General features: G+C 38.3%; 2 long non-coding RNA genes across 4 annotated transcripts; both read left to right on the top strand.

Annotated features, from left to right (window-relative positions):
• Positions 1-14,377: 14,377 nt before the first annotated feature.
• Positions 14,378-19,157, top strand: LOC130324947 (uncharacterized). 2 transcript variants are annotated; one of them, XR_008869848.1, is made up of 4 exons: positions 14,378-14,452; positions 15,556-15,628; positions 16,730-16,802; positions 19,083-19,157. It is a non-coding gene; the product is annotated as an uncharacterized LOC130324947 (long non-coding RNA). The 2 variants fall into 2 exon arrangements; XR_008869849.1 differs by lacking the exon at positions 19,083-19,157 and adding an exon at positions 17,907-17,980.
• A 2,273-nt stretch (positions 19,158-21,430) lies between these two features.
• Positions 21,431-27,386, top strand: LOC130324948 (uncharacterized). 2 transcript variants are annotated; one of them, XR_008869850.1, is made up of 4 exons: positions 21,431-21,505; positions 22,608-22,680; positions 24,959-25,031; positions 27,312-27,386. It is a non-coding gene; the product is annotated as an uncharacterized LOC130324948 (long non-coding RNA). The 2 variants fall into 2 exon arrangements; XR_008869851.1 differs by lacking the exons at positions 21,431-21,505; positions 22,608-22,680 and adding an exon at positions 23,838-23,856.
• The last annotated feature ends 438 nt before the right edge of the window (positions 27,387-27,824 follow it).

The following is a 27,824-nucleotide window of genomic DNA, read 5'->3' as shown; positions in this document are numbered from 1 at the left end:
TGCACCTCACACTGACATACAGTCACTCACATATATACACAGTCAGTTACACTAAGGCCCCAGCCATCCCTCTCTGCACAGGCACATACATAGAGATACACACAAATACATACACACAAATATATATACATACACACACACACTGACATACAATCACTCACATATACACACACACACTTTGACACAATCACTCACATATATTTACAGTCACTTACAGTAAGGGCTGCATAGACTGAATTTTGTGTCTGGACATGCAGTGGGCGGGGCTTCTCTCTGCCTCCGCTGCTCCTGTCTCCTCCGTGTGGAGAGAAGCAGAGAAATGGCAGATAATGACAGGGTGAGTGGCGCCCCTTGCTGCAGGGAGGGCAGAGCACCCTCCATTAAACCACATACATATCTCCCCAGCAATGGATCCTTTTTACTTCACCTGTCACCCTGCAGCTCTTTTTGTGAGGGCACTAGAGGGGCAGGTGAGGAAAAGGGCAGGGGCTCCAGCTCCCTTTCACTCCTATGTGTGAACGTCCCTGCACCCACACATTGCTTTGTGTCCACATATGGAGTCAGGGGTGGACTGACAACACTTGGGGCCCCCAGACCAAAAAAAGGAAGGGCCCACTGCCTCCTCAGTCTTCTACCACGTCCCTTTTCCACCCAAATCTCCCACATAATAAACTAAAATGTATTTATGTAAGAAACACTTTAACGTAGGCAAATTTCCATGACCAATAATACTGGTATACAAGGAGTAAATATATACCACTGATCTGCAGCGTCCTCTTTCCTTTTCTTCTCTGTCTGGATCAGACCACCATGTCAATCTCTTACCATCTGCAGGGCAAACATGTCAGACTCTACATTTTTTTAGTGTCCACCCATCTATAGGCCCACAAACTGTAATAATCCCCTTCAGGTAGATAGGTAGCCACGTAAATAAGTAACTAGGTAGGCGGATCAGGAATCCAGATATGTAGGTAGGTGACTAGCCAGGTAGGTAGGTAGGGGGCTAGCAAGGTAGTTAGGCAGCCATGTATGAAGGCCAGACATGTACATAGTTAGGTAGCCAGGTATGTAGGTAGTTAGATAGCCTGGTATGTAGGTAAGTATTTAGGCATACATATAAAGTTAGGTAGCCCCCCCCTTCCCTGTTGGTATAGACAGTAGAAATACCCCCCCCCCCTCTACCTTGTAGGTATAGGCAGCAGAGTTAACCCCCCTTCCCTGTAGGCATAGGCGGTAGAGTTAACCCCCCTTCCCCATAGGTTTAGGCAGCAGAGTTAACCCTCCCCCCCTGTAGGTATAGGAACAGAGTAGACCCCTCCCCCTTTCCCCATAGGTATAGGCAGCAGTTAACCCCCCCCCCCCTTTCCTCATAGGTATAGGCAGCAGTTAACCTCCCTTTCCCCATAGGAATAGACAGCAGTTAGCCCCCCCTTTCCATAGATATAGGCATCAGTTAACACCCCCCTTTCCCCATAGATATAGGCAGCAGTCAACCCGCCCTTTCCCCATAGGTATAGGTAGCAGTTAACACCTCCCCCCCCCCTTTCCCCATAGGTATAGGCAGCAGTTAACCCCCCCCCCCCCCCCCCGCTTTCCACATAGGTATAGGTAGCAGTTAACCCCTCTTTCCCCATAGGTATTGGCAGAAGTTAAATCGCCCCCCCCCCTTTCCCCATAAGTATAAGCAGCAGTTAAGACCCCCCATTTCCAGATGGGTATAGGCAGCAGTTAAAATCCCCACCCCTTTCCCCATATCGTTAAGCCCCTAACCCTTTGCCCATATAGGCAGCAATTAAACCCCCACCCTTTCCCCTACGATGGTTAAGAAAAAATGATGCTCCCACGCAGCGATCTCCTCAGCAGCAGGGCCCATGTCTTCTCTCCTTCACAGTGCAGGCACCGATGAGTGACTTCATCGGCGCCTGCACTGCATGTTGCATGGGGGGGGGCGGAGGTCACGTCTCCTCCGTGTGTAGGCCACAGATACAGCTCGCACAGAGGAGATGCGTTCTGTTGTATGTGCGTGCACCGCACATACAGGTGTGGTGGCCCAGTACGGGAGGTGTTTCTCCAGGTGTTCCCAGGTCCCCCTGCATTAGTTTCTCAATGGTAAATATGTTGTACTGTATAAAATGTGTTATCACCTTAAGAGTTATACCATGTGATATGCCATGTGCTTGTTACCCAGGAGGTACCAGTTACCAGGTGATTCCAGGGGTGACCTATGGGCTCCCTGCTAGTCTCCCCCATACAAGCCCTGGGTGGAGCTAGCCTCTCTCTCTTTGAGCTCTGCTCTTCTGCTAAGCTGAGGTCCACTGCAGTCGTGCCTAGTGTGTGTGTCCAGAGGGTTGGTAACCTCAAAGTCAAGTCCTGCAGCCACCATCAAGTCAAGTAAGCTAAAATTACAGCTTTATGAGTCAAGTCAAGTCAGTCCCTGTCATTTGTCAATTCAGCGTGGTTTGCATTTAATTGTCCAGTCCTACTACGAGTCCTAGCAAGCCCTTAAGGTCTCTGCATCACTGGTCAACTCCTTGTGCCGTGGTTGAACTGTATAGACTTTACCAACTGTCTACCCTCAGTAAAGCTACCATTGTCAGTAACTTGGCGTCGGAGACTTTATTGCCCCCGTGCCTAGCCCAGGATCCAGCAGTATACCTTCGGTTGGTTTTAGGCTAAATCACACACTGGCATCATGAATACAAGGGGTTAATGCCATCTGCCCCTAGGGTAACAACATCTGCCCTCATCATACCCCTCTACCACACAGGAGAAAGCAGCGCTGTCTGCCGGGATGAGTGTCCCGGATCCTTAGTAGCGGCGGGCCCTTTACCCGGCCGGGCACTCAGACAACGTCTGATCCGACCATCCGGTCAGTCCTCCCCTGTATGGGGTATTTCCGTATTCAGGGAAAATTGTGTTATAAATTTTGGGGGTCTTTTTCTCCTTTTACCTCCTTGTGAAATTGAAAGGCATTGGGGAACACCAGCATGTGAGTGTAAAAAGTGAATTTCTCTTACACTAACATGCTGGTGTAGCCCCCAACTTTTCTTTTTCATAAGGAGTAAAAGTAGCAAAACTCCTCCAAAATTTGTAACACAAATTTTCCTGAGTATGTAAATACCCCATATGTGGCCCTAAACTGATGCTTTGAAATACGACAGGGCTCCGGAGAGAGCTCCATGCGCATTTTAGGCATAAATTAGGGATTTGCATAGGAGTGGACTCCTATGCAACCATTGTGCTTGCCTCTTCCACTAAAAGTACCCTACAGCAGTGTTTCCCAAACAGGATGCCTCCAGCTGTTGTAACACTACAACTCCCAGCATGTTTGGACAGTCAATGGCAGTTCGGCCACGCTGTGGAGTTGTTGATTTGCAATAGCTGGAGGCTGCATTTAGTAAACAGTGCCGTACGAGCTGTTATAAATTTTTATTGGGGGGTTGGGTCAGGAGGTAATGATGCAAAGGTGTGTGTCTATGTAGTGTTTTACTCTTTATTTTTGTGTTAGTGTAGTGTAGGTGATTTTTCTGTACGTACACACAGTCGGGTTTACAACAAGTTTTCCGCTACAAGTTTGATCCACGGCAAATTTCTCACAACCCAAACTCGGAACGGGGAACTTACGGCACCGATCTCTTTTTTTTCCAGGCCATTGGGTCACCAGAGATCCGAATGGCCTGGAAATGTCATATGGAAGGTCACAGTTTAGAGACCACTGCACAGTGGTCACCAAACTGTGGCCCTCCAGATGTTGCAAAACTACAACTTTCAGCATCCCCAGACAGCCAACCCCATGTTTCCTGCTGTGAGTTTGAAGAGGAGCAGGCTCTCTGTGCCAAATTTTTGGCAGCAAATTTCCGCTGATGAAAATCCACCTCAACCCCTATTTTATAATGCAGATCTGTCACAAATATGCAGCAAAATGAGCATAATGAGCGGCTGTTCTGACTCGGATTTAACTAAGGTTCATTATTTTTCTCTAGGATACAGCATGGCGGCAGCAGCTACATCATAAGTATTTAAAATATTTTTAATGCTGCCCCCCAGGTTCCTGGTTGAAAATATAGCCCAGTGTGTCAGAAATGTGACAGACCCTATTTAACTCTTCCCATTTCATTTATTTTCTTTTTTTTTTCTTCTTCCCTGCCTTCTAAGATAACTTTTTATTTTTCCACCAACAGAGTCGTATAATGGGGATTTTTTTTATTTATAGCACAACATTCTTTAATATTTTGTCTTGTAAAATGTTAGATATCACAATGGAAGCCTAACAGATCCCATTAAAAATAACACTATAAAATCATACAGTGGCCTTACCAGCTTTCTTTCTTAACCTTCCCTTATGACATCACACATGTGACATCAGTCTTTGGTTGATACCTTTACCAGCCACTAGTACAGTTCAGGCCTTAGGTATCAGAGGGAGCGCACACAAAGAGCAGATGAGGAAGAGGACAAGATGACACAGGAGAGGTACATCAATCCTAAATATTGATCAGAATACATATAGAGTTCTAGACTTGCAAATAATGACTAGATCTTTTAAATATAATGTGTCACAATAATAGTGTTAATTGTATTAAATCTAGTTATTTAACTATACACTTTGCTGATGATCACAAATGACCAAGTATATTCTGTTTATATTCAATTCTATTATACAAAGAGTTGGGGGGGTGTATGTCCTGTATGGGTATATTAAGTCTATGGGGGAGAATCATCAAAACCTGTGTAGAGGAAGAGTGGAGCATCAGATCAGATCGCTTCTTTCAGTTTTTAGAGGCCTTTTTAAAATGAAAGAATCAATCTTATTGGTTTCTACGGGCAACAGGTCAACATTTCCTCTGCGCTGGTGTTGATAAATCTCCCCCTATATGTATAGTTTTCTATACTAAGAAAGTCAAAAGCACCTAAATGTCTAAAACACACCTATATGTTCAGTGTATGTGACCTACTAATGGGGGTGACAGGGAAGTAATGTAAGAGATGTCTGACCTTTAACATGACCTCCTGTTATAACCTAAAACAAGAAATTAGGCTGAAATAACGTATATTTCACTATTATAATGCTGGATTTCTTGTATGACTATTAGTACTGAATCATAAAAAGAAATGCATACATTGAATTTTCTTTAACATGATTGTCCCACAGAGCAAATTTGGTAAAATCAGATGTGTGCCCCATACATATATGTAAAGGGGTACAAAAATAATTTATATCCCTGTAGAGTTCTTCTCCCTCATGGATCTGATCCCCTAGTATCCTCTCTGAGCTGGAACCCTACCGTTGCCAGGCAACTTTCCCCCAATCCCCCTTGCTTATAAGCACAGTGGAAACAAACTGCCATTACCTTCAGGACACTGCAGTTGAACTGAGCATGTGTTAGGGTGCATTCACACCACGTTTTAGCTATACAGGGACCTGATTTGGCTGGGGGCAGTGAAAACCAGGTGCTCCCTTATCCCAGCCAGACCTGGCCCCCTTCTCATTCATTTGAATGATCTGACCAGAGTCAAACTGCGGTTTTCAGTTGGTTCAGAAAAACGGATATGGGGCAAAAATGAGCCGACCGGAGACATTGTTTGACTCCGGTTGGCTCATTTAAATGAATGAGAAGGGGGCCGGGACCGGCTGGGATATGGGAGCGCCCGGTTTTCACTCCCCCCAGCTGGATCCGGTCCCCATATAGCTAAAACGTGGTGTGAACCCACCCTTACCCCGACTTAGTGGGTCGTAACCAACAGTTATCAATACAATGCAGGTACATGGAGAATTAGTAATCTTATATCTCTCAAACAATATTGTAATCCTGGTACATTTAAATATGTTAAATGTCACATAATGCATTAGTATAGAACTTTTGTTTGTTGGTATTTCTTTTTTTAAATGAGACAACTTCTTTAACCCCTTAACCCCTTAAGGACTCAGCCCATTTTGGCCTTAAGGACTCAGACAATTTAATTTTTACGTTTTCATTTTTTCCTCCTCGCCTTCTAAAAATCATAACTCTTTTATATTTTCATCCACAGACTAGTATAAGGGCTTGTTTTTTGCGCGACCAGTTGTCCTTTGTAATGACATCACTCATTATATCATAAAATGTATGGCGCAACCAAAAAACACTATTTTTGTGGGGAAATTAAAACGAAAAACGCAATTTTGCTAATTTTGGAAGGTTTTGTTTTCACGCCGTACAATTTATGGTAAAAATGACGTGTGTTCTTTATTATGAGGGTCAATACGATTAAAATGATACCCATTATTATATACTTTTATATTATTGTTGCGCTTAAAAAAAATCACAAACTTTTTAACCAAATTAGTACGTTTATAATCCCTTTATTTTGATGACCTCTAACTTTTTTATTTTTCCGTATAAGCAGTGGTATGAGGGCTCATTTTTTGCGCCATGATCTGTACTTTTTTTTGATACCACATTTGCATATAAAAAACTTTTAATACATTTTTTATAAATTTTTTTTAATAAAATGTATTAAAAAAGTAGGAATTTTGGACTTTTTTTATTTTTTTTCGTTCACGCCGTTCACCGTACGGGATCATTCACATTTTATTTTAATAGTTCGGACATTTACGCACGCGGCGATACCAAATATGTCTATAAAAAATGTTTTTTACGCTTTTTGGGGGTAAAATAGGAAAAAACGGACGTTTTACTTTTTTATTGGGGGAGGGGATATTTCTTTTTTTTTACTTTTACTTTAACATTTTTTTACATTTTTTTTTACACTTGAATAGTCCCCATAGGGGACTATTCATAGCAATACCATGATTGCTAATACTGATCTGTTCTATGTATAGGACATAGAACAGGTCAGTATTATCGGTAATCTTCTGCTCTGGTCTGCTCGATCACAGACCAGAGCAGGAGACGCAGGGAGCCGCACGGAGGAAAGAGAGGGGACCTCCGTGCGGCGTTATGAATGATCGGATCCCCGCAGCAGCGCTGCTGGCGATCCGATCGTTCATTTAAATCGCGAACCGCCGCAGATGCCGGGATCTGTATTGGCGATCTCGCGGGCGTCGGCCATTGCCGGCGGGTCCCTGGCTGCGATTAGCAGCCGGGATCAGCCGCGCATGACACTGGCATTGCTCCGATGCCCGCGGTTATGCTTAGGACGTAAATGTACGTCCTGGTGCGTTAAGTACCACCTCACCAGGACGTACATTTACGTCCTGCGTCCTTAAGGGGTTAAGGACCCAGCCATTTTACACCTTAGGACCAGGCCATATTTTGCACATCTGACCACTGTCACTTTAAACATTAATAACTCTGGAATGCTTTTAGTTATCATTCTGATTCCGAGATTGTTTATTCGGGACATATTCTACTTTAACATAGTGGTAACATTTTGTGGTAACTTGCAACCTTTCTTGGGGAAAAATCCCAAAATGTGATGAAAAATTTGAAAATTTAGCATTTTTCTAACTTTGAAGCTCTCTGCTTGTAAGGAAAATGGATATTCCAAATATTTTTTTTATATTCACATATGCAATATGTCCACTTTATGTTTGCATCATAAAATTTACGTGTTTTCACTTTTGGAAGACACCAGAGGGCTTCAAAGTTCCAAAGTCACTATTTTTCAGGGACCAGTTCAGGTTTGAAGTGGATTTGAAGGGTCTTCATCTTAGAAATACCCCACAAATGACCCCATTATAAAAACTGCACCCCCCAAAAGTATTCAAAATGACATTCAGTCAGCGTTTTAACCCTTTAGGTGTTTCACAGGAATAGCAGCAAAGGGAAGGAGAAAATTCGCAATCTTCATTTTTTACACTCGCATGTTCTTGTAGACCCAATTTTTGAATTACCATATACCTCATATGTCTATGTAAAGTGTTCGGCGAGCGCAGTAGAGGGCTCAGAAGCGAAGAAGGGGGTTTTGGAGAGTACGTTTTTCTGAAATGGTTTTTGGGGGGCATGTTGCATTTAGGAAGCCCCTATGGTGCCAGAACAGCAAAAAAAAAAAAAAAAAAAACACATACCATACCATTTTGGAAACTAGACCCCTTGAGGAGCGTAACAAGGAATTAAGTGAGCCTTAATACCCCACAGGTGTTTCACCACTTTTGCATATGTAAAAAAATAAATAAAAAATTCACTAAAATGTGTGTTTCCCCCCAAATTTCACATTTTTGCAAGGGTTAATAGCAGAAAATACCACCCAAAATTTGTAACCCCATCTCTTCTGAGTATGGAGGTACCCCATAAGTTGACCTGAAGTGCACTACGGGTGAGAAGAGAAGGAGTCATATTTGGCTTTTTGAGAGCAAATTTTGCTCGGGGGGCATGTCGCATTTAGGAAGCCCCTATGGTGCCAGGACAGCAAAAGAAAAAACACATGGCATACCATTTTGGAAACTAGACCCCTTGAGGAATGTAACAAGGAATCAAGTGAGCCTTAATACCCCACAGGGGTTTCACGACTTTTGCAAACGTAAAAAAAAAAAAAATTCACTAAAATGTGTGTTTCCCCCCCAAAATTTCAAATTTTTGCAAGGGTTAACCCCCTGTGGTGCAAGGACAGCAAAATAACCCCCACATAGCATACCATTTTGGAAACTAGACCCCTTGAGGAACATAACAAGGGGTACAGTGAGTATTTACCCCCCCCCCCCCCCCCCCACTGGTGTCTGTCAGATCTTTGGAACAGTGGGCTGTACAAAATGTTTTATTTGCACAGCCCACTGTTCCAAAGATCTGTCAGACACCAGTGGGGTGTAAATTCTCACTGCACCCCTCATTACATTCCGTGAGGGGTGTAGTTTCCGAAATGGGGTCACATGTGGGGTTTTATTTTTTTTGCGTTTGTCAAAACCGCTGTAACAATCAGCCACCTCTGTGCAAATCACATCAAATGTACATGGTGCACTCTCCCTTCTGGGCCTTGTTGTGCGCCCCCAGAGCACTTTGCGCCCACATATGGGGTATCTCCGTAGTCGGGAGAAATTGCTTTACAAATTTTGGGGGGCTTTTTTCCCTTTTACCTCTTGTCAAAATGAAAAGTATAGGGCAACATCAGCATGTTAGTGTAAAAAATTTATTTTTTTACACTAACATGCTGGTGTAGACCCCAGCTTCACCTTTTCATAAGGGGTGAAAGGAGAAAAAGCCCCCCAAAATTTGTTAGGCAATTTCTCCCGAGTACGGTGATACCCCATATGTGGCCCTAAACTGTTGCCTTGAAATACGACAGGGCTCCGAAGTGAGAGAGCGCCATGTGCATTTGAGGCCTGAATTAGGGATTCGCATAGGGGTGGACATAGGGGTATACTACGCCAGTGATTCCCAAACAGGGTGCCTCCAGCTGTTGAAAAACTCCCAGCATGCTTGGACAGTCAACGGCTGTCTGGCAATACTGGGAGTTGTTGTTTTGCAACAGCTGGAGGCTCCATTTTGGAAACAGTGGCGCACCAGACGTTTTTCATTTTTATTGGGGAGGGGAGGTGGGGCTGTGTAGGGGTATGTGTATATGTAGTGTTTTTTTCTTTTATTTTGTGATAGTATAGTGTAGTGTAGTGTTTTTAGGGTACAGTCACATGGGCGAGGGATTACAGCGAGTTTCCCGCTGCGAGTTTGAGCTGCCGCGCAAAATTTGCTGCATCGCAAACTTGCAGCCTGATACTCACTGTAAGCCCCCTGCCCATGTGAATGTACCCTGTACATTCACAGGGGGGCCTCCAGCTGTTGCAAAACTACAACTCCCAGCATGCACTGTCTATCAGTGCATGCTGGTAGGTATAGTTTTGCAACAGCTGGAGGCACACGGGTTGGGAAACACTGAGTTAGGAAACAGACAATGTTTCCCAACCAGTGTGCCTCCAGTTGTTGCAAAACCACTACTCCCAAACATTCTCAGGCATGCTGGAAGTAGATGTTCTGCAACATCTTGAGAGCCAGATGTTGCCGAACTACAACTCCCAGAATGCTTGGAGTTGTAGTTTTGCAACATCTGGAGGACTACAGTTTGTAGACCACTAATACAGTGGTTCCCAATCTGTGCCCTTCCAAATGTTGCAAAACTACAACTCCCAGTATGCCAAAACTGTCCAGGCATGCTGGGAGTTGTAGTTCTGCAACATCTGAAGGGCCAGATGTTACAGAACTACAACTCCCAGCATGCCTGGACAGTAATGGCATGCTGAGGATGTGTAGTTTTGCAACATCTGGAAGGGCACAGTGGTCTCCAAACTGTGGACCTCCAGCTGTTGCAAAACTGCAACTCCCAGCATGCCCAGGGCATTTGCCCTGGATGCCTGCTGAAGCATTTCAGCAGGCATCCGCTTCTGATCTCAGCCCGGCTCGCGGCAGGGCCCGGAAAACGCCAGGACGTACGGGGACGTCCTGGGTCCTTAAAGCCCAGGTGCTGGGACGTCCCCGTACGTCCTGGGTCCTTAAGGGGCTAAAGGTATACTCCGCCCATAGACATCTTATCCCCTATCCAAAACATTGTGGATGAGATGTCTGATCCTGGAGTGGGTCTGGCCACTGGGACCCCCCACGATATCTGGGCCGACTCTGCGGAATCTGTGGCAATCCATATCGCCAAACCACACCCCCTCTATTCATGTCTATGGGAAGGGGCGTGACGGCACAGAGATCTCGGGGGTTCCCAGTGGCAAGACACCTGCCATCAGACATCTTATTCCCTATCCTTTCTATAGCGGATAAGATGTTCAGGGGCAGAGTACCACTTTAAAGGGAATTTATCAACTCTATTTGCTCCAAAGAACTTCAGACCCTTTTGTACCTTTTTTTTTTTTTAGCTGATAATAGTTGCCTAATTTGTAAAATCAGTGTTCAATTTTTCAGCCAAGTTCCAAAGAGGTGGGGTTAATCTGCTGAAGTGCCGAAGCTTGGCACACCTCATCGGTTGCTCCCACCTCCCAGGCCCTCCTTGATTGATGTTCTGAGCCCGGTTTTTCAATCAAGAAGGAGCTGGAGGGGAGAGTAAGTAAGTGGATGTGCCGGGATGAGACACTTGAGCAGCTTAGATCAGCCTCCTTGCACCCTACATTTGTGTATTACACCTGAATATTAGACAATACTGGATTAAACTATGTGGAATGTTGATTTAGGGATCTATCCAATTGCTAGCAGGCCATGGACACAAGATTACATATAAGATAAGGTTATATGCCGACCAGGTATTATATTGTAGTTCCCAGCAATTTGAATCTAACTTTGAAGGGGTAGTGCCTTTAGGCACTTCCCCCTTCAAAGTTAGCGGGTCATGTAGAAATTTTTCTGTACCATGTCTATGACAATCATGGGTGCTTTTTGCCTTCCTTAGGTTGTAGGGCTATTGTTACCATTAAAATTGTCAGAACCCTAAAATAAACCCTAACAGACCCAACTAAACTAAGGAATACATGTTCATAGTTATTAAAAAGAGGAAACACACCCCTCAAGGAACATAACAAGGGGTACAGTGAGCCTTAACACACCACAGGTGTTTGATGACTTTTTGTAAAATTTGGATGAGTAAATAAAAAAAATAGGAGGAAATACGAGAAAATGCCCCTCAAAATTTGTAACCCCATTTCTTCTGGGTTTGGAAGTATCCCATGTATGGATGTAAAGTGCTCTGCGCCATTGGGCTTTTGGAGAGAGAATTCGTCTGGAATTCAAGTCAGGGGACATGTGCGTTTACAAAGCCCCCATGGTGCCAGAACAGTGGACACCCCACATGTGACTCTATTTTGGAAACAACACCCCTCACAGAATGTAACAATGGGTGCAGTGAGCATTTACACCCCACTGACGTTTGACAGACTTTTGGAACAGTGGGCTGTGCAAATGAAAACTTAAATTTTTCATTTTCATGGACCCCTGTTCCAAAAATCTGTCAGACACCAGTAGGGCATAAATGCTCACTGCACCCCTTATTACATTCCATGAGGGGTGTAGTTTCCAAAATGGGGTCACATGTTGGGGGGGGGTTCCGCTGTTCTGGCACCATGGGGGCTTTGTAAACGCACATGGCCTTCAATTCCAGCCAAATTCTCTCTCCAAAAGTCCAATGGCGCTCCTTCTCTTCTGAGCCCTGTAGTGAGCCAGCAGAGCACTTTATGTCCACACATGGAGTTATTTATATATTCAGAAGAAATGGTGATACAAATTATGGGGGGCTTTTTCTCAATTACCCCTTGTGAAAATGAAAAATTTGGGATAACATTAGAAATTAGAAATATTAGCAATAAATTCATCATAAAATATACTTACTGTTAAATACTTTAACTCAATATAAAATTAAAATAAAAACAATAAAAATTAATAAAATGTAAAAAATATATATAAAAAATATGTATATAAAAATCTAAAATCACTAACTAAAAAATAAAATACACAAAATACATAAAAAATACAAATAATAACATAAATATAACAAAAATAAAATATAGGTAAAGTGCGAGCTGATCAGCTACCACCGGACCATCCTCCCAAAACCAACGCACGGCAGGTGTATGGCAGCACCGAATGCAGAAACAAGGAAGAAATGCCAGCGAGGTAAAGCGGATCCCAGATTTATTAAATGGATAAAAACAGGAACGGTAAATACAGGGTTACGCGTTTCAGGCGTGTAACAGGACGCCCTTAGTCATACTAAAATATAAAATATAGCACCAATCACTAATAATAAATAGATTAAGATTATACAAGCAAGTACTTTCTGAATAAGATAACGTTTTTTCACTTCCATCTACTGTATATATATATGTGTATATATATATATATATATATATATATATATATATATATAATTCCCTCTGCTTCCCTTCTCCCTTCCTTATTCCCCCCCGCCCCTCCCTTGCAACTTACATGCTACTCAAGAAATCCATATCTTAGGACATCATATATCCCAGACTACCATAGCTTATTACATAACAAACAGAATAAATAGCAGTCTATACCGATTCACAGAATATAAATAAATAAAATATTTTTTTCTCCTATAAAATTGCATGAGTTACAAGATCATTTACATGAGAATATAATTACTCATGTTAATACCACACTTTTACATACTCCATGGTCTGCACTATGGATAATTTGGAACATACCCTACACAGTCTTAGTCCCATAACATGTGCAGTAGTACTCTAGAAGTGAAATACAGACAAAGTCCGAAGTCATGCGCACAGGTCCAGCAATATGTAGATATCGCGAGAAGTGAATCATCCATCATGAGGCTTGCGCATTGATTACCAATGTGTGGACATGCGTACCTACTGTGACATCACATGTAAACAAAGGTGGTGATAGGCGCAGAAAATAAACACATGCCAGACCATAACAAACTGTATGATTGGTTGCGACTTTTCGCAGGATTGGTACACAACAATAGCGGGACACAAGATTGTGATGTGCGGCCATCTGATTGGCGATAGCACGGCACAGGAAATGAACGCAATGTGAGATTATATAAAGCCTACCTTGCGTCCGGGGCACCATTAGCCTCAAAGCCCTTGACCAAGCTGGTTTATTCAGCGAAACGTCGAAGAGGCTAGCCATGTTTTAATACAGCGTGTGTTCACTGTTAGTAATGTTAATGCAGCATGCAAACTCACCTACTAGTGCACAGATCATAGTGCACAATATATATTAATTGTTGAGAGAGTTAACAGAAACTTAGTAGGTAGGAGAGGTTTTCCATTCCCATAAAAACTTCTGTGACACCGCCGATAATTTTAAACCGTGTGTTTCATAAGGGTAGCTTTTTAGTTTGTGAATTGAATAAAGTTTAAAAGTTTTAGGGGGGCTTCTAGTAAGGGTTTTCCCCAGAAGGGGTAACCCCTTAAAGGTTGATATTGCACTATTACCCTGGAACCTTCAGGGATCCTTTTTTGTTTAATTCACTGACCATAGGAGGAAAGTAAACATTGCTGGTTAGCTCAATGGTGCTGATCGGGACCTCCGCGATAAAATCGTGGCGTCCCGAACAGCTTGCAGGACGCGAGGAGGATCCCTACCTGCCTCCTCGCTGTCCGATCGCCAAATGACTGCTCCATGCCTGAGATCCAGGCAGGAGCAGTTGAGTGGCAATAACACTGATCAATGCCATGCTAAAAGAAACAAAAAATAACACATACCCCAAACATTGCAAACACAAAACCCCCAAAAACCTGTCAATAGTCTCTGTCAACATGATCCTGGGAGGGAAAATACACTGCACTACAACAGAAATAAAAATTCCTATCATCTATATCTCAATGGGTTCCATCTTTTCTTTTGTTCTTTTTTCTAATGCGGTTTTATAATCCCTGAGACAAGTAGTTCTGGCCCTAGAGTGTTATATATATTAGCGTCTGTAGCATGTATAAGGGACATGTTATCATACCTGTGTCTTTTATAGGTGATTGATGCCCGGTGAGAAGATAAAAGTGACCTATACCCCCGTCAGCTGTAGGAAAGGAACCAAGAGACAGGTAATTAATATTTATATTAATTACTGATAACAATCAGGCTAGATATAACATCTAGACCTGCAGAGATGTCATAGTCTCTACCTTATACATGAAGATATATGTGATTTTAATAAGTATATCGTCTATAGACAGCTTCTTATATAACACAACTGTGTCTCAGGTACAGAGATTGGGAACATTTATGATTTCTAATATCTGTTTTTTATTTGTAGTAATCCCTTTTTCAATAGACAGACCGCAGATTTAAGACATAACTGTACTGTAAAGAAAAATCTATAAGTTAATGTAATAAATCACATACTATAACTGATTATTGCCATTTAAAACTATGAAAAATACATTATGTTGATTATAAAACAGAAATACAGAATGGAGACAACCGTCTGTGGCTCAAGCTCGACTGCCCCTTTCTTTGAGTGGCCCCTCAATGTTGTGGAAACGGGTGGAGGACATTGTCTCCATTAGAATGGGTCCCCCTACAATGCTTCGGCTGGTGATCTGAAGTGCATTCTGTGCTTTGGAACCTCGGGGGCAAACTGTATTTCTGTTATTAATTTTTAGTTTAGCAATTCCCACCGCAACATGGTTAACCTCTATCCTAAATTTCTGCACAAAATTGATAACAGACATTCCGAGAAATATTTTACCAAATAAAAATATATAAAATATTGATGAAATTGATGAATAATAATAACAACAAGAATAACAGTTTTTGATTAAAAAACAAAAAAACTAAAATAATTTATAAAATATTTTGCTCCTGCCCCCTTCCCCCAAAAATAAAAAAACATATATTACCATTAAAATTTATGAATAAAGAAACAAAAAATAACACATACCCCAAACATTACAAACACAAAACCCCCAAAAACCTAACAATAGTCTCTGTCAACATCATCCTGGGAGGGATAATACACTGCACTGCAATAGAAATAAAAATCCCTATCATCTATATCTCAATGGGTTCCATCTTTTCTTTTGTTCTTTTTTCTAATCCGGTTTTATAATCCCTGAGACAAGTAGTTCTGGCCCTAGAGTGTTAGATATATTAGCATCTGTAGCATGTATAAGGGACATGTTATCATACCTGTGTCTTTTTATAGGTGATTGATGCCCGGTGAGAGGGTGAAAGGGACCTATACCCCCGTCAGCTGCAGGAAAGGAACAAAGAGACAGGTAATTAATATTTATATTAATTACTGATAACAATCAGGCTAGATACAACATCTAAACCTGCAAATATGTCATAGTCTCTACCTTATACATGAAGATATATGTGTTTTTAATAAGTATATCGTCTATAGACAGCTTCTTATATAACACAACGTTGTCTCAGGTACAGAGATTAGGAACATTTTTGATTTCTAATATCTGTTTTTTATTTGTAGTAATCCCTTTTTCAATAGACTGACCGCAGATTTAAGACAAAGCTATACTGTAAAGAAAAATCTATAAGTTAATGTAATAAATCACATACTATAACTGATTATTGCCATTTAAAACTATGAAAAATACATTATGTTAATTATAAAACAGAAATACAGAATGGAGACAACCGTCTGTGGCTCAAGCTCGACTGCCCATTTCTTTGAGTGGCCCCTCAATGTTCTGGAAACGGGTGGAGGACATTGTCTCCATTAGAATGGGTCCCCCTAAGATGCTTCGGCTGTTGATCTGAAGTGCATTCTATGCTTTGGAATCTCGGGGGCAAACTGTATTTCTGTTATTAATTTTTAGTTTAGCAATTCCCACCGCAACATGGTTAACCTCTATCCTAAATTTCTGCACAAAATTGATAAAAGACATTCCAAGAAATATTTTGCCAAATAAAAATATATAAAATATTGATGAAGTTGATGAATAATAATAACAACAAAAATAACAGTTTTTTATTAAAAAACAAATAAACAATAATAATTTATCAAATATTTTGCTCCTGCCCCCTTCCCCAAAATAAAAAAACATATATTACCCTTACAATTTATAAATAAAGAAACAAAAAATAAAACATACCCCAAACATTGCAAACACAAAACCCCCAAAAATCTAACAATAGTGTCTGTCAACATCATCCTGGGAGGGATAATCCACTGCACTACAATAGAAATAAAAATCCCTATCATCTATATCTCAATGGGTTCCATCTTTTCTTTTGTTCTTTTTTCTAATGCGGTTTTATAATCCCTGAGACAAGTAGTTCTGGCCCTAGAGTGTTATATATATTAGCGTCTGTAGCATGTATAAGGGACATGTTATCATACCTGTGTCTTTTTATAGGTGATTAATGCCCAGTGAGAGGGTGAAAGGGACCTATACCCCCGTCAGCTGCAGGAAAGGAACAAAGAGACAGGTAATTAATATTTATATTAATTACTGATAACAATCAGGCTAGATATAACATCTAGACCTGCAGAGATGTCATAGTCTCTACCTTATACATGAAGATATATGTGTTTTTAATAAGTATATCATCTATACACAGCTTCTTATAGAACACAACTGTTTCTCAGGTACAGAGATTGGGAACATTAATGATTTCTAATATCTGTTTTTTATTTGTAGTAATCCCTTTTTCAATAGACTGACCGCAGATTTAAGACATAATTGTACTGTAAAGAAAAATCTATAAGTTAATGTAATAAATCACATACTATAACTGATTATTGCCATTTAAAACTATGAAAAATACATCATGTTGATTATAAAACAGAAATACAGAATGGAAACAACCGTCTGTGGCTCAAGCTCGACTGCCCCTTTCTTTGAGTGGCCCCTCAATGTTGTGGAAATGGGTGAAGGATATTGTCTCCATTAGAATGGGTCCCCCTACGATGCTTCGGCTGTTGATCTGAAGTGCATTCTGTGCTTTGGAACCTCGGGGGCAAACTGTATTTCTGTTATTAATTTTTAGTTTAGCAATTCCCACCGCAACATGGTTAACCTCTATCCTAAATTTCTGCACAAAATTGATAACAGACATTCCAAGAAATATTTTACCAAATAAAAATATATAAAATATTGATGAAATTGATGAATAATAATAACAACAAAAATAACAGTTTTTGATTAAAAAACAAAAAAAACTAAAATAATTTATAAAATATTTTGCTCCTGCCCCCTTCCCCCAAAAATAAAAAAACATATATTACCCTTAAAATTTATGAATAAAGAAACAAAAAATAACACATACCACAAAAATTACAAACACAAAACCCCCAAAAACCTAACAATAGTCTCTGTCAACAACATCCAGGGAGGGATAATACACTGCACTGCAATAGAAATAAAAATCCCTATCATCTATATCTCAATGGGTTCCATCTTTTCTTTTGTTCTTTTTTCTAATCCGGTTTTATAATCCCTGAGACAAGTAGTTCTGGCCCTAGAGTGTTAGATATATTAGCATCTGTAGCATGTATAAGGGACATGTTATCATACCTGTGTCTTTTTATAGGTGATTGATGCCCGGTGAGAGGGTGAAAGGGACCTATACCCCCGTCAGCTGCAGGAAAGGAACAAAGAGACAGGTAATTAATATTTATATTAATTACTGATAACAATCAGGCTAGATACAACATCTAAACCTGCAAATATGTCATAGTCTCTACCTTATACATGAAGATATATGTGTTTTTAATAAGTATATCGTCTATAGACAGCTTCTTATATAACACAATCATGTCTCAGGTACAGAGATTAGGAACATTTATGATTTCTAATATCTGTTTTTTATTTGTAGTAATCCCTTTTTCAATAGACCTACCGTAGATTTAAGACAAAACTGTATTGTAAAGAAAAATCTATAAGTTAATGTAATAAATCACATACTATAACTGATTATTGCCATTTAAAACTATGAAAAATACATTATGTTGATTATAAAACAGAAATACAGAATGGAGACAACCGTCTGTGGCTCAAGCTCGACTGCCCATTTCTTTGAGTGGCCCCTCAATGTTCTGGAAACGGGTGGAGGACATTGTCTCCATTAGAATGGGTCCCCCTAAGATGCTTCGGCTGTTGATCTGAAGTGCATTCTGTGCTTTGGAATCTCGGGGGCAAACTGTATTTCTGTTATTAATTTTTAGTTTAGCAATTCCCACCGCAACATGGTTAACCTCTATCCTAAATTTCTGCACAAAATTGATAAAAGACATTCCAAGAAATATTTTGCCAAATAAAAATATATAAAATATTGATGAAGTTGATGAATAATAATAACAAAAAAATAACAGTTTTTTATTAAAAAACAAATAAACAATAATAATTTATCAAATATTTTGCTCCTGCCCCCTTCCCCAAAAATAAAAAAACATATATTACCCTTAAAATTTATAAATAAAGAAACAAAAAATAACACATACCCCAAACATTGCAAACACAAAACCCCCAAAAACCTAACAATAGTGTCTGTCAACATCATCCTGGGAGGGATAATACACTGCACTACAATAGAAATAAAAATCCCTATCATCTATATCTCAATGGGTTCCATCTTTTCTTTTGTTCTTTTTTCTAATGCGGTTTTATAATCCCTGAGACAAGTAGTTCTGGCCCTAGAGTGTTATATATATATTAGCGTCTGTAGCATGTATAAGGGACATGTCATCATACCTGTGTCTTTTTATAGGTGATTAATGCCCGGTGAGAGGGTGAAAGGGACCTATACCCCCGTCAGCTGCAGGAAAGGAACAAAGAGACAGGTAATTAATATTTATATTAATTACTGATAACAATCAGGCTAGATATAACATCTAGACCTGCAGAGATGTCATAGTCTCTACCTTATACATGAAGATATATGTGTTTTTAATAAGTATATCGTCTATAGACAGCTTCTTATATAACACAACTGTTTCTCAGGTACAGAGATTGGGAACATTTATGATTTCTAATATCTGTTTTTTATTTGTTGTAATCCCTTTTTCAATAGACTGACCGCAGATTTAAGACATAACTGTACTGTAAAGAAAAATCTATAAGTTAATGTAATAAATCACATACTATAACTGATTATTGCCATTTAAAACTATGAAAAATACATTATGTTGATTATAAAACAGAAATACAGAATGGAAACAACCGTCTGTGGCTCAAGCTCGACTGCCCCTTTCTTTGAGTGGCCCCTCAATGTTGTGGAAACGGGTGGAGGACATTGTCTCCATTAGAATGGGTCCCCCTACGATGCTTCGGCTGTTGATCTGAAGTGCATTCTGTGCTTTGGAACCTCGGGGGCAAACTGTATTTCTGTTATTAATTTTTAGTTTAGCAATTCCCACCGCAACATGGTTAACCTCTATCCTAAATTTCTGCACAAAATTGATAACAGACATTCCAAGAAATATTTTACCAAATAAAAATATATAAAATATTGATGAAACTGATGAATAATAATAACAACAAAAATAACAGTTTTTGATTAAAAAACAAAAAAACTAAAATAATTTATAAAATATTTTGCTCCTGCCCCCTTCCCCCAAAAATAAAAAAACATATATTACCCTTAAAATTTATGAATAAAGAAACAAAAAATAACACATACCCCAAACATTACAAACACAAAACCCCCAAAAACCTAACAATAGTCTCTGTCAACATCATCCTGGGAGGGATAATACACTGCACTGCAATAGAAATATAAATCCCTATCATCTATATCTCAATGGGTTCCATCTTTTCTTTTGTTCTTTTTTCTAATGCGGTTTTATAATCCCTGAGACAAGTAGTTCTGGCCCTAGAGTGTTAGATATATTAGCGTCTGTAGCATGTATAAGGGACATGTTATCATACCTGTGTCTTTTTATAGGTGATTGATGCCCGGTGAGAGGGTGAAAGGGACCTATACCTCCGTCAGCTGCAGGAAAGGAACAAAGAGACAGGTAATTAATATTTATATTAATTACTGATAACAATCAGGCTAGATACAACATCTAAACCTGCAAAGATGTCATAGTCTCTACCTTATACATGAATATATATGTGTTTTTAATAAGTATATCGTCTATAGACAGCTTCTTATATAACACAACCATGTCTCAGGTACAGAGATTAGGAACATTTATGATTTCTAATATCTGTTTTTTATTTGTAGTAATCCCTTTTTCAATAGACTGACCGCAAATTTAAGACATAACTGTACTGTAAAGAAAAATCTATAAGTTAATGTAATAAATCCCATACTATAACTGATTATTGCCATTTAAAACTATGAAAAATACATTATGTTGATTATAAAACAGAAATACAGAATGGAGACAACCGTCTGTGGCTCAAGCTCGACTGCCCATTTCTTTGAGTGGCCCCTCAATGTTCTGGAAACGGGTGGAGGACATTGTCTCCATTAGAATGGGTCCCCCTAAGATGCTTCGGCTGTTGATCTGAAGTGCATTCTGTGCTTTGGAATCTCGGGGGCAAACTGTATTTCTGTTATTAATTTTTAGTTTAGCAATTCCCACCGCAACATGGTTAACCTCTATCCTAAATTTCTGCACAAAATTGATAAAAGACATTCCAAGAAATATTTTGCCAAATAAAAATATATAAAATATTGATGAAGTTGATGAATAATAATAACAAAAAAATAACAGTTTTTTATTAAAAAACAAATAAACAATAATAATTTATCAAATATTTTGCTCCTGCCCCCTTCCCCAAAAATAAAAAAACATATATTACCCTTAAAATTTATAAATAAAGAAACAAAAAATAACACATACCCCAAACATTGCAAACACAAAACCCCCAAAAACCTAACAATAGTGTCTGTCAACATCATCCTGGGAGGGATAATACACTGCACTACAATAGAAATAAAAATCCCTATCATCTATATCTCAATGGGTTCCATCTTTTCTTTTGTTCTTTTTTCTAATGCGGTTTTATAATCCCTGAGACAAGTAGTTCTGGCCCTAGAGTGTTAGATATATTAGCGTCTGTAGCATGTATAAGGGACATGTTATCATACCTGTGTCTTTTTATAGGTGATTGATGCCCGGTGAAAGGGTGAAAGGGACCTATACCCCCGTCAGCTGCAGGAAAGGAACAAAGAGACAGGTAATTAATATTTATATTAATTACTGATAACAATCAGGCTAGATACAACATCTAAACCTGCAAAGATGTCATAGTCTCTACCTTATACATGAAGATATATGTGTTTTTAATAAGTATATCGTCTATAGACAGCTTCTTATATAACACAACCATGTCTCAGGTACAGAGATTAGGAACATTTATGATTTCTAATATCTGTTTTTTATTTGTAGTAATCCCTTTTTCAATAGACCTACCGTAGATTTAAGACATAACTGTACTGTAAAGAAAAATCTATAAGTTAATGTAATAAATCCCATACTATAACTGATTATTGCCATTTAAAACTATGAAAAATACATTATGTTGATTATAAAACAGAAATACAGAATGGAGACAACCGTCTGTGGCTCAAGCTCGACTGCCCATTTCTTTGAGTGGCCCCTCAATGTTCTGGAAACGGGTGGAGGACATTGTCTCCATTAGAATGGGTCCCCCTAAGATGCTTCGGCTGTTGATCTGAAGTGCATTCTGTGCTTTGGAATCTCGGGGGCAAACTGTATTTCTGTTATTAATTTTTAGTTTAGCAATTCCCACCGCAACATGGTTAACCTCTATCCTAAATTTCTGCACAAAATTGATAAAAGACATTCCAATAAATATTTTGCCAAATAAAAATTTATAAAATATTGATGAAGTTGATGAATAATAATAACAACAAAAATAACAGTTTTTTATTAAAAAACAAATAAACAATAATAATTTATCAAATATTTTGCTCCTGCCCCCTTCCCCAAAAATAAAAAAACATATATTACCCTTAAAATGTATAAATAAAGAAACAAAAAATAACACATACCCCAAACATTGCAAACACAAAACCCCCAAAAACCTAACAATAGTGTCTGTCAACATCATCCTGGGAGGGATAATACACTGCACTACAATAGAAATAAAAATCCCTATCATCTATATCTCAATGGGTTCCATCTTTTCTTTTGTTCTTTTTTCTAATGCGGTTTTATAATCCCTGAGACAAGTAGTTCTGGCCCTAGAGTGTTATATATATTAGCGTCTGTAGCATGTATAAGGGACATGTCATCATACCTGTGTCTTTTTATAGGTGATTAATGCCCGGTGAGAGGGTGAAAGGGACCTATACCCCCGTCAGCTGCAGGAAAGGAACAAAGAGACAGGTAATTAATATTTATATTAATTACTGATAACAATCAGGCTAGATATAACATCTAGACCTGCAGAGATGTCATAGTCTCTACCTTATACATGAAGATATATGTGTTTTTAATAAGTATATCGTCTATAGACAGCTTCTTATATAACACAACTGTTTCTCAGGTACAGAGATTGGGAACATTTATGATTTCTAATATCTGTTTTTTATTTGTAGTAATCCCTTTTTCAATAGACTGACCGCAGATTTAAGACATAACTGTACTGTAAAGAAAAATCTATAGGTTAATGTAATAAATCACATACTATAACTGATTATTGCCATTTAAAACTATGAAAAATACATTATGTTGATTATAAAACAGAAATACAGAATGGAAACAACCGTCTGTGGCTCAAGCTCGACTGCCCCTTTCTTTGAGTGGCCCCTCAATGTTGTGGAAACGGGTGGAGGACATTGTCTCCATTAGAATGGGTCCCCCTACGATGCTTCGGCTGTTGATCTGAAGTGCATTCTGTGCTTTGGAACCTCGGGGGCAAACTGTATTTCTGTTATTAATTTTTAGTTTAGCAATTCCCACCGCAACATGGTTAACCTCTATCCTAAATTTCTGCACAAAATTGATAACAGACATTCCAAGAAATATTTTACCAAATAAAAATATATAAAATATTGATGAAACTGATGAATAATAATAACAACAAAAATAACAGTTTTTGATTAAAAAACAAAAAAAATAAAATAATTTATAAAATATTTTGCTCCTGCCCCCTTCCCCCAAAAATAAAAAAACATATATTACCCTTAAAATTTATGAATAAAGAAACAAAAAATAACACATACCCCAAACATTACAAACACAAAACCCCCAAAAACCTAACAATAGTCTCTGTCAACATCATCCTGGGAGGGATAATACACTGCACTGCAATAGAAATATAAATCCCTATCATCTATATCTCAATGGGTTCCATTTTTTCTTTTGTTCTTTTTTCTAATGCGGTTTTATAATCCCTGAGACAAGTAGTTCTGGCCCTAGAGTGTTAGATATATTAGCGTCTGTAGCATGTATAAGGGACATGTTATCATACCTGTGTCTTTTTATAGGTGATTGATGCCCGGTGAGAGGGTGAAAGGGACCTATACCTCCGTCAGCTGCAGGAAAGGAACAAAGAGACAGGTAATTAATATTTATATTAATTACTGATAACAATCAGGCTAGATACAACATCTAAACCTGCAAAGATGTCATAGTCTCTACCTTATACATGAAGATATATGTGTTTTTAATAAGTATATCGTCTATAGACAGCTTCTTATATAACACAACCATGTCTCAGGTACAGAGATTAGGAACATTTATGATTTCTAATATCTGTTTTTTATTTGTAGTAATCCCTTTTTCAATAGACTGACCGCAAATTTAAGACATAACTGTACTGTAAAGAAAAATCTATAAGTTAATGTAATAAATCCCATACTATAACTGATTATTGCCATTTAAAACTATGAAAAATACATTATGTTGATTATAAAACAGAAATACAGAATGGAGACAACCGTCTGTGGCTCAAGCTCGACTGCCCATTTCTTTGAGTGGCCCCTCAATGTTCTGGAAACGGGTGGAGGACATTGTCTCCATTAGAATGGGTCCCCCTAAGATGCTTCGGCTGTTGATCTGAAGTGCATTCTGTGCTTTGGAATCTCGGGGGCAAACTGTATTTCTGTTATTAATTTTTAGTTTAGCAATTCCCACCGCAACATGGTTAACCTCTATCCTAAATTTCTGCACAAAATTGATAAAAGACATTCCAAGAAATATTTTGCCAAATAAAAATATATAAAATATTGATGAAGTTGATGATTAATAATAACAACAAAAATAACAGTTTTTTATTAAAAAACAAATAAACAATAATAATTTATCAAATATTTTGCTCCTGCCCCCTTCCCCAAAAATAAAAAAACATATATTACCCTTAAAATGTATAAATATAGAAACAAAAAATAACACATACCCCAAACATTGCAAACACAAAACCCCCAAAAACCTTACAATAGTGTCTGTCAACATCATCCTGGGAGGGATAATACACTGCACTACAATAGAAATAAAAATCCCTATCATCTATATCTCAATGGGTTCCATCTTTTCTTTTGTTCTTTTTTCTAATGCGGTTTTATAATCCCTGAGACAAGTAGTTCTGGCCCTAGAGTGTTATATATATTAGCGTCTGTAGCATGTATAAGGGACATGTTATCATACCTGTGTCTTTTTATAGGTGATTAATGCCCAGTGAGAGGGTGAAAGGGACCTATACCCCCGTCAGCTGCAGGAAAGGAACAAAGAGACAGGTAATTAATATTTATATTAATTACTGATAACAATCAGGCTAGATATAACATCTAGACCTGCAGAGATGTCATAGTCTCTACCTTATACATGAAGATATATGTGTTTTTAATAAGTATATCATCTATACACAGCTTCTTATAGAACACAACTGTTTCTCAGGTACAGAGATTGGGAACATTAATGATTTCTAATATCTGTTTTTTATTTGTAGTAATCCCTTTTTCAATAGACTGACCGCAGATTTAAGACATAATTGTACTGTAAAGAAAAATCTATAAGTTAATGTAATAAATCACATACTATAACTGATTATTGCCATTTAAAACTATGAAAAATACATCATGTTGATTATAAAACAGAAATACAGAATGGAAACAACCGTCTGTGGCTCAAGCTCGACTGCCCCTTTCTTTGAGTGGCCCCTCAATGTTGTGGAAACGGGTGGAGGATATTGTCTCCATTAGAATGGGTCCCCCTACGATGCTTCGGCTGTTGATCTGAAGTGCATTCTGTGCTTTGGAACCTCGGGGGCAAACTGTATTTCTGTTATTAATTTTTAGTTTAGCAATTCCCACCGCAACATGGTTAACCTCTATCCTAAATTTCTGCACAAAATTGATAACAGACATTCCAAGAAATATTTTACCAAATAAAAATATATAAAATATTGATGAAATTGATGAATAATAATAACAACAAAAATAACAGTTTTTGATTAAAAAACAAAAAAAACTAAAATAATTTATAAAATATTTTGCTCCTGCCCCCTTCCCCCAAAAATAAAAAAACATATATTACCCTTAAAATTTATGAATAAAGAAACAAAAAATAACACATACCACAAAAATTACAAACACAAAACCCCCAAAAACCTAACAATAGTCTCTGTCAACAACATCCAGGGAGGGATAATACACTGCACTGCAATAGAAATATAAATCCCTATCATCTATATCTCAATGGGTTCCATCTTTTCTTTTGTTCTTTTTTCTAATGCGGTTTTATAATCCCTGAGACAAGTAGTTCTGGCCCTAGAGTGTTAGATATATTAGCGTCTGTAGCATGTATAAGGGACATGTTATCATACCTGTGTCTTTTTATAGGTGATTGATGCCCGGTGAAAGGGTGAAAGGGACCTATACCCCCGTCAGCTGCAGGAAAGGAACAAAGAGACAGGTAATTAATATTTATATTAATTACTGATAACAATCAGGCTAGATACAACATCTAAACCTGCAAAGATGTCATAGTCTCTACCTTATACATGAAGATATATGTGTTTTTAATAAGTATATCGTCTATAGACAGCTTCTTATATAACACAATCATGTCTCAGGTACAGAGATTAGGAACATTTATGATTTCTAATATCTGTTTTTTATTTGTAGTAATCCCTTTTTCAATAGACCTACCGTAGATTTAAGACAAAACTGTATTGTAAAGAAAAATCTATAAGTTAATGTAATAAATCACATACTATAACTGATTATTGCCATTTAAAACTATGAAAAATACATTATGTTGATTATAAAACAGAAATACAGAATGGAGACAACCGTCTGTGGCTCAAGCTCGACTGCCCATTTCTTTGAGTGGCCCCTCAATGTTCTGGAAACGGGTGGAGGACATTGTCTCCATTAGAATGGGTCCCCCTAAGATGCTTCGGCTGTTGATCTGAAGTGCATTCTGTGCTTTGGAATCTCGGGGGCAAACTGTATTTCTGTTATTAATTTTTAGTTTAGCAATTCCCACCGCAACATGGTTAACCTCTATCCTAAATTTCTGCACAAAATTGATAAAAGACATTCCAAGAAATATTTTGCCAAATAAAAATATATAAAATATTGATGAAGTTGATGAATAATAATAACAAAAAAATAACAGTTTTTTATTAAAAAACAAATAAACAATAATAATTTATCAAATATTTTGCTCCTGCCCCCTTCCCCAAAAATAAAAAAACATATATTACCCTTAAAATTTATAAATAAAGAAACAAAAAATAACACATACCCCAAACATTGCAAACACAAAACCCCCAAAAACCTAACAATAGTGTCTGTCAACATCATCCTGGGAGGGATAATACACTGCACTACAATAGAAATAAAAATCCCTATCATCTATATCTCAATGGGTTCCATCTTTTCTTTTGTTCTTTTTTCTAATGCGGTTTTATAATCCCTGAGACAAGTAGTTCTGGCCCTAGAGTGTTATATATATATTAGCGTCTGTAGCATGTATAAGGGACATGTCATCATACCTGTGTCTTTTTATAGGTGATTAATGCCCGGTGAGAGGGTGAAAGGGACCTATACCCCCGTCAGCTGCAGGAAAGGAACAAAGAGACAGGTAATTAATATTTATATTAATTACTGATAACAATCAGGCTAGATATAACATCTAGACCTGCAGAGATGTCATAGTCTCTACCTTATACATGAAGATATATGTGTTTTTAATAAGTATATCGTCTATAGACAGCTTCTTATATAACACAACTGTTTCTCAGGTACAGAGATTGGGAACATTTATGATTTCTAATATCTGTTTTTTATTTGTTGTAATCCCTTTTTCAATAGACTGACCGCAGATTTAAGACATAACTGTACTGTAAAGAAAAATCTATAAGTTAATGTAATAAATCACATACTATAACTGATTATTGCCATTTAAAACTATGAAAAATACATTATGTTGATTATAAAACAGAAATACAGAATGGAAACAACCGTCTGTGGCTCAAGCTCGACTGCCCCTTTCTTTGAGTGGCCCCTCAATGTTGTGGAAAC

Source organism: Hyla sarda, unplaced genomic scaffold (genome assembly GCF_029499605.1).
Source record: "Hyla sarda isolate aHylSar1 unplaced genomic scaffold, aHylSar1.hap1 scaffold_2684, whole genome shotgun sequence".
Classification (NCBI taxonomy): domain Eukaryota; kingdom Metazoa; phylum Chordata; class Amphibia; order Anura; family Hylidae; genus Hyla; species Hyla sarda.
The sequence above is the reverse complement of the archived record's forward strand: the minus strand, read 5'-3'. Positions and strand labels throughout refer to the sequence as shown.